The sequence below is a fragment of the Nannospalax galili genome, unplaced genomic scaffold (assembly GCF_000622305.1).
Source record: "Nannospalax galili isolate Female #2095 unplaced genomic scaffold, S.galili_v1.0 scaffold176, whole genome shotgun sequence".
NCBI lineage: Eukaryota > Metazoa > Chordata > Mammalia > Rodentia > Spalacidae > Nannospalax > Nannospalax galili.
The window spans coordinates 503100-515140 of NW_008337643.1; the positions used below are offsets into that span (position 1 = coordinate 503100).

The window sequence follows — 12041 nt, forward strand, 5'->3', positions numbered from 1 at the left end:
AAATGCTTTTAAAAAATTAAATGAGGAAGAGATTTAATTTGTGATTCATAATTGTCCACTGACTCAGACTTTGCTACTAGACCTGCTTTTAGAATTCTTCATTTGGAATATTTTTAAAATATTACTTCACTATCTGATTACATAGTATCGGTCCTAGAAAGCAATCAAGGCAAGCTTATGGTTACTTCAATAAGTGTAGCATTTTAAAAAGTAAAATTCTGTCTTTTCAAACATCATAGTTTACTTCTCTTGGTATGTGTGCTTTCAGTTAATGTAATATATGAGATAAAGAATATGTACAGCTATGTTGGGTGAGAATTTGGGCCTTAGGGGATTATGTAAGTTAGTAAATGGGTACTATAGAACTGAATATAATTTTCATTTTTCATTCATAGTCAAAAAAACCTCCATTATAATGCTGCACATGATTACTTTTATTGAGATTTAATGATATTACCAAACATAGAAATAGATATAATGCTAATATAAAATGTATAAAATGACCATCTTCTATTTTCAGTTTCATTTGAATTTCTCAAGAGACAATTTACAGATTATAGTCTAAAGAAACAGGAATGCAGCTAGAAGCAAAATGCAGTAGACAGATGCATTGCCACTCTATAAATATGCTTTTATGGACTGACAGTATAACAGAGCCTATTTTCTATGAGTCACTGGTTCAAATCCAGCTCAGAGTCATCATGGAGAAGAGCTGAGATCACTTTATTGCTGTTCAATGGCCTGTGTGAAATGAGTTGATAGTTTAGTACTTTTTTAATGAACTGACACCAACTGCACATAAACTATAATCATAAATGGCACTAATTGTGCCTGTTGTAGCACGTTCCACCTGCATGCCCTACTCTCAGATGAACACTATTCCTCTTGCAAAGGTTTTGGCACCTGAGTAGGTGAGTGTTATAGAAAAGAAAAGTCAGACTCCAATAATAACATTGAGTATATTTCTTCTACTGTAAGAATGGTTAGATTTTATTAGTTATATTTTTTCTCTGATTTTAAATTTAAGCATAAAAAATAACTCCTCATGTGTCAGTATGTTTTTAACCTATCATCTTTTCATGATGAAGTTAATAGTGAGGACATTAGCTCATGAGCCATTATACATAACTATTATACATGGCTTTTAAAGTGATTGTCCAACTAAAAATCCCAGAGATGTTAAAGTGTTACAGGTGTTATCATGGAGGAAGTTCATTTACTTATCTATACATTGAATAAAAAGAGGCAAGGCAGAAGATAACGCTGATGCAGCAGATGACTCCATAGAAGATAAAATTACATTCATAACATATACAAAATATTATGTTCCCTTAGTTATATTTTCCTCTATGAAATATTTTCCCCAAATTTGCAACAGTATTTATGTTTTATTTCAACTGTTCTTGCAATGTTGATATTTTTGTATATTTATTGTCTACTTTATGTTAGAAACATAATTATACAGAATGAAAGAGAAATTGCTTTTGCTGAGACAATTTATTAGACTCTATCTTACACATATCACCCTGTGATATTTTTAACACTATATAAGTAAGAATAAGAAATAATGTGAATTTGGTGTAATTTATTTGCATTGACACTAAATTAGAGTGATAAAATGTTTAACTGTTCTGCTTTGTAGAAATATTTCTCAATTAATTTGAGTCAAAGATATTTAAAATTTAATTTGCAGAATTGTGCACAATTTATCAGTCTGGAGAGGTGCAGGGTGGTGATGCACCTATTAAGAATTTGTAAGAATTTGTACAAAGATATGATGGTTTGAAACAAATTGATCAACTATATCCATCTTTAATTTACCATCATGTTTGATGTAAGTAGAAGAACGAAGTGTCAAGGTAGATGCAAGGAGAGGGTCTGAATAAATTGCAATGCAGGTGAAGGAGGAAGAGTGGCATGTTATGAAACAGAAGTTGTATTTGTAATTAAGGGCTCTGTAGTATGGCATTGACTAAGCTGGTATAAGGCATATGAGTACCAGAACTGTAGCCCCTGGGTTGCAGTCCTTACTGTTACTCAGTTCAGGTTCTTAACATCTGAATGAGTTCCTTGTTTCAAAAAGACATTGGAGAAAATAGTGTCTCACCAATAGGAGTGTTGCAAGGATCAGAACTAAACAAATAAAAAGTGTTCCTGCTACATAATTCTTCACTAGTTGTGCAATAAAAGAATGTTATAATTGCTTATCTTTAAAGCTGCTTTTTTGTTTTTGTTTTGTTTTGGGTTTTTAACCTTTGTTCTGCTCTTTTGAGACAAGGACTTCCTGAAGCCCCTGCTGACCTGGAACTCATGTAAACCATGGTCATTTTAATCTCTCAGAGATCTGCCTGCCTCTGTTTCCTAAGTGTTGAATTAAAAGCCTGCACAACTTAAAGCTGAATTTTTTAAATCTAGGGACATTTCAGGATCTAGTTAGTTCTAAAGATATATTTCCTGCACCCGAGGGAATGAAATGCTTTTTCATCTAAAAAAGAAAAACATGAAGCCCAGATTTTGGTCTGCCTCCCAGATGCACATTTGAGTGGTCACAGCTAGCCAAAGATTTCTCTGAAAAGTGCCTCTTAGGTAGAAATGAGGGACAAGCAGTCTAGATTGCATAGTTCTCTTCTGAGAGCATATTTTAATAGAGAGCTTCACATACTCAGTTTAAGGGTATCTTAATACATGTGCATTTAATCAAAGTAATAAATCTTCAAAAATGATTTGTGATATATGATTCACAAAATCTACTATTGCCTACAACTAAGAACATGCCCATAAAATGATGCAATTTAAAGACTATCTGCTGATGATAAATGAAATATTTAAACCACAGTATTCCTTGACAATGAATCACTTTATTATTTGCAACTGGTGAGTTGCATTAATATCCAACTCTCTATTGAAAGTAATTATATAGAAATAACTCCACAAGTGGCTAGAGAGATGGCTCAGCAGTTAAGAGCACTAGCTGCTCTTGCGGAGGACCCTAGTTCAATTCCCATCACCCACATGACAGCTAACAATTGTCCTTAACTCCAGTTCCAGGGTAATTCAATGCTTTCTTCTGACTTTGAGGGCATTGTAAGACATGGGTTCACTTACACACATGCAGTCATTACACTCATACACACAAAATAAAAATAATAAATAAAAAAATTTAAATGTCAACTCAAATGTAGTGCTTAGGTCTTTTTTGAACTGGAAATTATTTAAGGATTCAATAGTCTATTCTAATCCATTACCACGTTCTTTCACGGAAGTAAGAAGAAATGACTGGTCATTCAAAATCATATTTATGAAGAAAATGAGATTTTTCTCATCTACACTGTGCTTCCTGTTCTCTTAACAAGGTTTCTGTTTGGTGCTAAAAGTTTCATTGGAAGATTAAGCTACCATCCTTTTGCTAGCACAACCCATTATGGCATCTTTAGTTTTGAGTCCTTTAAAATATGTGTGAGAAATTCACATTGAGTTAAATTTTTAGCATTCAAATGTCTTACTGTAAAATAAATTGTGCAAATGAAGAACATATGTATTTTATGGGCTTTTCTTTGAACACCTCTTAATCCTCTATAATAGAAAGACTCATACAACATAACAGAACAACAATATTTGCTCTCCATCTCTTTCCCTTGTGGCATACTAGAAGAGAAAAAGTTGAACTGACTTGTCTTTTGGGTTATGGAATATCACCCCACTCTCAGGCTCTCTTGGGGTCAAAGCAAAGAGAATGGATTAAACATGTCTTCATTGTGGGTCAGGATGCTTCTTTACTCTTTAGTTCCTGCTATCTGAAATGTCCTTAACCTAGATCTCACGGTTAAACACTGCCCATTAGGAATGTAGTATTTTATCTGAGCATACAAAACAGAATGACTGCATTAAGCAGGAGCAGCTGTTCCTGAATCTACAAGCAGATTTTTCACATCTATAAATTATATGTACAGAAAAGTAGAAGCAACAACTTAGCAAGACTCCTTTCCAATTTAGTATTCTCATATAAACAAACGCATGTGACAAAGTAAACTACCTTTATCTATTGACAGAATCAGCATACATGAAAATTGCATCACTTTAATTAGAAATTTCACTAAATTATCATTGTTATTAAAGTAAACATGTAACTTACTGACATATTGTCTGGACATAAGGAAAAGGGGTGGCGTCTTTCTTTGGGTAAGGATAGATAACTAAAAGATATGTGTCAGATCTATAAATACTAGAAACAGAAATTGAATCTTACTTGGTATCTAGTACATAATAGCTAAGCTAAATTCTGTAGAATTAACTAGAGGTAACTAGAATACCTGCAAATTTTCTTTTGTTAATAATTATCAATAAAATACAAAATCATAAATCCACCATGGGGTACTGCTGTAATTATATAATAAACATTGCTCACAAATTTATATTATCTTTTATTTCAAACTATGATACAACACAGAAAATAGATTAAACAGACACACATGTGAGTTCATGCATACAAACACACAAACAAAAAACACACATTTATTCTTCTACTGTGTGTTACAGAACAGACTCAAGAATATAGTAACCTAACAAGAATGAAAATGACTAAGTCAAGCATTTAGAAGCCTAACCAAGACTTTCTTTAGTGAAAGAAACACAAATAGAGAGATAAAAGATCTCAGTATGCAATCTCCAAGAAATACCACTAGCCCACAATAAGGTTGCCCAACAGACCTCATGAGTGATTGTAAATTACAGGTCTCATGAGTGATTGTAAATTTTATCTGAAATGTGGTGTAATCAATTTCAAAGCTTTTTAAATCACATTTGCTTGATTTTATTAAATTTTTATATGATTTTTATAGTATAAGAAACATTTAAACTTTTTGAGATATGAAAAAAACCTTCTTGGAACTCTCTATCTAGCTTATGTAATGCCAATGCCAAATCATGGATTACAAGTAATTCTGAGTCATTGGTCATGGCTTCTTCTACAAGGAAGGAAGATTTTAATAGTAAAATGCTCTTGGAGCATATCTAAATAGCCAGTCTATGTTTCAAAAAGCAGCTGAATAACTATTAACTTAGCACTGGCACAACCAAAGCAGTGATTTCAAAGAACTCAATCTTTTCTCTTGGGTTAGTTGGGTTAATTCTTGTAGCAACAGTGGACAGTATGACTTAGTGCATAAAATATAAGAAATGAATATAGAAATGTGTATGTATAGTATTCACAAGTACTGCACTCTTTCTTCCAGGCACTCCTATTATTGATCTAGATAAGTTTTGCTGAATTGAGCAGGTAGGAGATAAAAGGCAGATAAGGGAGGTTTGCCCGTGGCCCAACAGATTCCAGGAGTGATATCCATCTGCTCTTGGAATTCTTAGAATTCCATCTGATCTTGGGTTCATTACTAAGTGATGTGCAAGTGATAAGTGATGGAGACTGGATGGAAGATATGGATAGATAGGTAGAAGATAGATGATAGATAGATAAATACATAGATAAATGATAGATAGATAAATGATAGATAGATAGATAGATGGATGAGGAGAGAGATAGATGATAGATAGATGATAGATGATGATAGATATCTATCTATAGATGATAAATAGATAAATAGATGATAGATGATAGATACAGACAGACAGATTATAGATAGACAGATAGATGAATATATACTATAAACTCTATTCTAACTAGTAATAGGAAAAGGTAGTAAGATACTTTTTCACTTGTTATTTATGATGGTGTTATAAAAAATTATGAAATATAAGCATTTTCTGGCTTCTTTCATTTTCTCAAAGAATACCAATGAGAACATTGTTTGCACTTAAAATTTTTTGATTAGGGGGCCTGGAGAGATGACTCGGCAGTTAAGAGCACTGACTGTGCTTGCAGAGGACCTGGGTTCAATTCCCAGCACCCACTTGGCAGGTAACCATCCCAGTTCCAATATGACACTCTCTTCTGACTTCTGCAGGCATTGCATGACAGAAGTGCATTTATATATATGCAGACATTACACTTATACATATAAAATGAAAATAACAAATAAATTTAAAAATTTTTGTTGATTATACATGTGTACAATGAATCTATTTTCTTATTGCAGTGTAAGTAAAGAAAATGTGATTTCTCGAAATACTTTTAAAATATATATGCATGTGTGTTAATTTGTAGATGAATATTAATATATAACACAAAATTTACACAGAGTAACTAACACAGACAGATATGCTAAAAGACTAAACATGTCTGAGAGCATGAGATTTTTCTTATTCTTAGAGTTTAAAATTGTAAAACATAATTTATTCCATCAAAAAAGTATCTTAATGATGACATAATAGCCTAAAATTTTAACAGATGAATTGTATTCCATTGTTTTGTGGCATGCTTTCATTACTCATTCATCATTCAATGGACATCTAGGCTGTTTCCATTTCCTGGCTATTAGAAAAGGGCAACAATGAACATGGATGAACAAGTATTTCTGCAGTAGGATGTAGTCTTTTGGGTATAGCCCAAGAGTAGTATGGCTAGAGCATATGTTCCATCAACTTCCAGATCTTTGAGGACTCTCCATAGTGGCTGCATCAGTTTGCACTCCCACCAGCAGTGGATAAGTGTTCTCCTTTCTCCACATCCTCCCGTGCATTTGTTTTTTGCTGTTGTTTGCTTCTTTGTTTCTTTGAATCTAGCCATTTTGAGTGGGGTAAGATGGAATCTCAAACTGGTTTTAATTTGCATTTCCATGATCACTAAAGATGGTAATTATTATTTTGGTAAGATTTCTCAGTTATTTTTGGATCATCTTTTGAGAAATTGTTGTTAAGCTTCTTGCCCCTTTTTTAACTTTAAAAAAAATTATTGAGAATTTTGTACATACATATAAGGTGTTTTGATCAAATCCACACCCACTCCTTCCCCTTCAAGTCCTCCCATACCTCCCCATCACATTTTCCTAACAATTTGATGTACTCTTTCTTTTTTCATGGGACATTTTTGCTACTCTAATATTCCCTCCTCTGAAGAGGTAACCCCAATTTTTAATTGGGCTGCTTTATTATATTTAACTTTTTTTACTTCTTTATATATCTCAATACTAAACCTCTTTCAGAGGTATAGCTTTTTAAGATTTATGTCACATTTTTTAGGTTGCCTCTTCATTTAAATGATTCTGTCCTTTGTTATGCAACAGCCTTTTAAGTTTCCTGAGACTCCATTCATCAACTGTTGGGCTTAATGCCAACTCTATAACAGTCCTTTTTTAGAAAAATCTTTCCTGTGTCTATAAGTTCTCATTAATTTTCTCCTCTATCTGATTCTAGGTATGAGGTCTTGTTGTGCTATTGATTCATGAGGTTGAGTTTTTGTATGATGAGAGGCAGTGATCTTGTTTAATTCTTCTAAATTTAGCTATTCAGTTTGACCAGTAGCATTTGTTGAACATGCTGTATTTTATCCAATGTGTATTTGTGGCTCCTTTATCAAAATACAGGTGGCTATAAATACACAAATTTATAAATCTGAAGATAAATGGATGGATCTGGAAGCAGTCATCTTGAAGGACATAACCCAGACCGATGAAAAAAATATGTCACATGTTCTATCTGATAGTTGGATTCTAGCTTTGAATTCTTAGATAAACATGTTTTGATTACAGAATCCAGAGAAGGCAGGAAATGGATAAGTGACCATGGAGGTGGGCTTCATTGGAGGGGAAATAGAATGCTGTGATATAAGGAGGAAAGAGCAATAATGGAGTAAGAAGGATTAAATGAGATGGGGAGTGGGAAGACAGGGAAGATGCACTAGCTTGGGGAGGGATGACAATACTAAATGATTTTAGAAAAAGCTGTATGGCAATTGCCCATTATAGCTTTATTAAGTATATACATATATAATATAAAAAGAAACTTTAAAAAGTTACCTTATAACAGGGGAATACTGACCCTACTAGACACCATTGGCTAACAGGGTGAAAGCCTAAAGTCAAGAATGAAATATTTCTTTTTATCCTGTTCACCAGGGGTCCCATAGACCCTCAAACTCTACTAGTCATTGCCTCTGCTCATGGATACTGTCCTACTTTTTTTTCCCCATTGCTGTGACAAAATACTGTGACCACCAACAACTTGGGAAGGAAAGACCAGCCTTATGGAGGAAATTCCCCAAATGAGGCTCCCTCAATCTAGATGTGTTAACACTAAAGCTATCCAGCACAATCAGCCCCTTGTCAACTTGACACACAAACACAAATATTAAACCATAACCTTTCTAATTCTTATCCCCAAGATATACCATGTTAAGCTTAATATCACAATATACATTACAACCTTAAAAGCCCCACAGACATTAAATCCAAACACTTAAAAGTCTATAATCTCTTTTAAAAGTCTCTTAAACGTGTATGGGCTTCTACAAAATCCAAAACAAGTACTGTCTTATTTCAAAGAGAAGAATCGGGCACACCTAAGCAAAACCAAAGTCCATCAAAGTAGCTTGAGGCTGGACATCTGGTATTCACTCACGATCTTCTGCACACCAAAGGATTCTGGCAGCTCCACTTCTCTTATTCTTCTGTCCACAGCACACACAGTTCATCTCACAAAACCACACCAGCTCCATTCCACACCTATTGCTGTCCTTGGTGGTTGTCCTACTCTCCTGGAATCTCCAAAAAGCTGGTGTCTCCACTGAAACTTAGGCTACACCTTCACCAATGGCCTTTTCTTGCCTCTTGGAGTACAAAGACTCAGATTCTCTCCATGACCCCTTCAGCACTGGAATCTTCACTGCAACTGAGGCTGCAATTTGATCTATGCCTTTACTGGTCTCTCAGAGTGACAAGCCTCAGTTGCTCTCTGTGACTCCTTCATGCTTTCAATACCAGAACCAAACAGGAGACTCTTACACATTACCAAGTCCTGCTTCCAGTTAGAGATGGAGGTTCAGTTCCCCTCTGTGCTGATCCTGAGGAAATACCTCCCAGAAGATTTCACCATAGTGATGCTGGTTTCTTGTTACTTACAGCTGATTCTTCAGCCCTAGTTAACCAGTATCAGTTATCCCAGCAAAGAAAATGTTTTAATTCTGATTTTGGTCTCTTCTTAATCACAGCTGATTCTTCAATCCCAGCCGACCAGAACCCACAGATTCTCAATTCAAAACATCACACAAGCAGCCCTGATAGTCTCTGCTTCCCTTTGAAGCTTTCACAAGCCAGGCCTCCATTGTTCACAACTCTTTCAGCATAACTATTCCAAGCTCCACAGCAACAAACTCTAAGCACTGTGGCTTTTCCAGCCCAAAGTTCCAAACACTTCCATAATCCTCCTAAAAACACCAAGGTCAGGTCTGTCTAAGCAATATCCCACTCCTGGTACCAATTTCTGTCCTAGTTTGTTTCTCGATTGCTGTGACAAAACACTTTGAACACCACCAACTTGGGGAGCAAAGGATTTACTCAACTTACATCTCCCAGGTCACAGTTCATCAGGGAGCCCAAGGTAGGAACTCAGGGCAGGAACCTGGAAGCAGGATCTGGAGCACAGGCCATGGAGGAATGCTGCTTACTGGCTTGCTCCTCTGGCCCTGCTCAGCTTGCTTTCTTATGCAACACAGGCCCACTAGCCCAGGGGTGGAACCTCCCACAGTGGGATGGGCTCTCCCACATTACTTAACAAACAAGATGTCCCATAGTCATGGCCACAGGCCAGTCCTATGGAGGAAATTCCCCAATTGAGGCTCCCTCAATATAGGTGTGTCAAGTTCACACTAAAGCTATCCAGCACAGATATCCACCAGAACTTCATAGTAAGACCTTATTGCTGAAGACACTATATAACACGAGTGAAAGAATAAACAAGGAGAAAGCAAGCTGATGCTGACTTCCAAGTTTCATCCCTCTGGCTAGCTTTCATAATGCCAGAAGGTACAATGCATGCTATCAGAAAAGAAAAGTAATCATCAACCTCATCCTGGTAGGAATGTTGTGTGATAAAACAACTGCCCTGGCAAAAATGCCCACTGATACAATAGTAGTATGAATATTACAGTAGTAACCAATCATTTACTAATTGGATTTGGGTCAGCTTCATAAGATAAAGCACATACCTGATATTGATACCAGATGTATGAACCTGCGGCTAGGCAGGTCACAGGCCATATGGGTATGACCCCCAATGCTATTATTCTGCTAGGTAGATATAGTGTTACGCCTGCTCCTATTGATGTATTATAAAGTATAGATTATATATTAATGCCACTCTCAACTGCCTGCAAAGAAGCTTCTTTAACCAGCATATGATTATTAACACAGAAACCCACAACTGGCCAACACGCAGAGAATAAGAAGTTGCAGAGTGCTTATCCTCCCAAATAATACATACCCATAAAAAAATTCAGCTTCCCAAGGCTAAGGGATCATTGTGAAAATGGAAGTGGAAAGATTATAAAAAGGAGAGATGTTGGATGAACATAGGGAAACATTTTCCCATTCAGCTGGGAAGTTAGTTATATGAACTCACAGCAAGAATGACATTATGCACAAATCCCACATAATCCTAAGCCAGACAAACTCAGAATATGGACTTGAGCAGGGGATATAATAGGTCCCGACCGTATCTCTTGGCAACAGATGGCTTCTGGGAGGACAGAGTCAGTCTTATTTACTGGTGAGATTCTTGATAGGTTGACCAGATTCCAGGGGATAAACCCATACAGAAGTGCGTTTAGGGACAGAAATTTGACTGTATTTCTACTGACCTTATTATTCATATATATGTAAAATATACATGTAAAATAGAGTACATAAAATTCAAGGTGTGTAGTTGAGCGGTGTAGATGTAGGAGGGGTTCTAAACAGGTCAAAATATATTGTATGAAATTCTGAAAAGTGTAATTGAAAAAAATTAAATTTAAAAAATCCAAAATTTATTAATTTGTCTGGGAAAGCATAAATTAGCATTGGTGAATGCTGAGACACTAAAAATTCTTCTTGGATATGTTTAGGGCCACATGAGACATGGCTTGTTAGGTAGCCAAAAAACCACTGCCTCCTTGCTTACAAATAGTATTCTTTGAGTTTCAAATTTATCTTTCTCAACTGAAACAATAAAATGGCAAAATATTGAATGGAAAGTTAATATTGCATGTATTCCATACTTTTCTTATAAGCATTACATACTTCATAACCTAAATGCCACAAAGTGAACACAGAGGATGAAAAATTTTGAAATGTGTTCCTGTGACATGTTATCAGAGCCTGCCTGATATTATTTTGGACTGCTTTTCCATTTACCTTATATTTAATTAATTAATTAACTAATTAATTAATTATATTTTATAATTTAACTTTTGCTGTGTGCATTGTATGTTTGGCATGTGGTGTATTTACTTGCTAGTGTAAGGGTGTGTGTGTGTGTGTGTGTGTGTGCATGTGTGCGTGTGTGTGTGTGTGCAGAAGTGAGAACACATATGTGTGCATGCATGCAGAGATCAAGGATGGAAGTTTATCTTTCCTCAGTTGCTTTATGCCTTTATATTTTTAAAGACAGGGTCTTTTGCTAAAGCTACAGCTGATTGACTCCAATGAGCTTCAGAAATACACATATCTCTCCCTCCTTTCTGGCTTACAAGCAAGTACCATGATGCCTAACGGAGCCAGCACTCCAGACCCTGCTTTTACTTTGAAGCAGTTAAATATGTTTTTATTATGAACAATAGTATTATACAAAAGATAGAGTTGAAAATGATATTGGACATTAACAGTTCTATATAAGGATAATTATAGGAGTGGAGTCCAAAATATTTTAAGAACAGATACATTAAAGGAAGATATGAATAAAGGGAGAGGACTTTGATGGGCAGCACTCATATAAATGCCTAGATATTGTTACTTAAATAAAGTTATGGCTCAATTTTTTCTCAGTTTATATGGTGAACTATTCTTTTGGCTTGTAAATTTAGCAGTACTAGTAAAGTTTGAATAGCAGGAGATGAATGGTGATGGACTTCACAAAAAGTTTTGAATTACAGAAATCTGAGAAAAGGTCTAAAAAGC

The 12041-nt window shown here is 35.3% G+C and overlaps 1 protein-coding gene across 5 annotated transcripts in view; it reads right to left on the minus strand.

Annotated features, from left to right (window-relative positions):
* Positions 1 to 12041, minus strand: part of Pcdh9 (protocadherin 9) — a 1035266-nt gene that overhangs the window by 387879 nt on the left and 635346 nt on the right. The gene's annotated exons all lie outside the window — the stretch shown is intronic.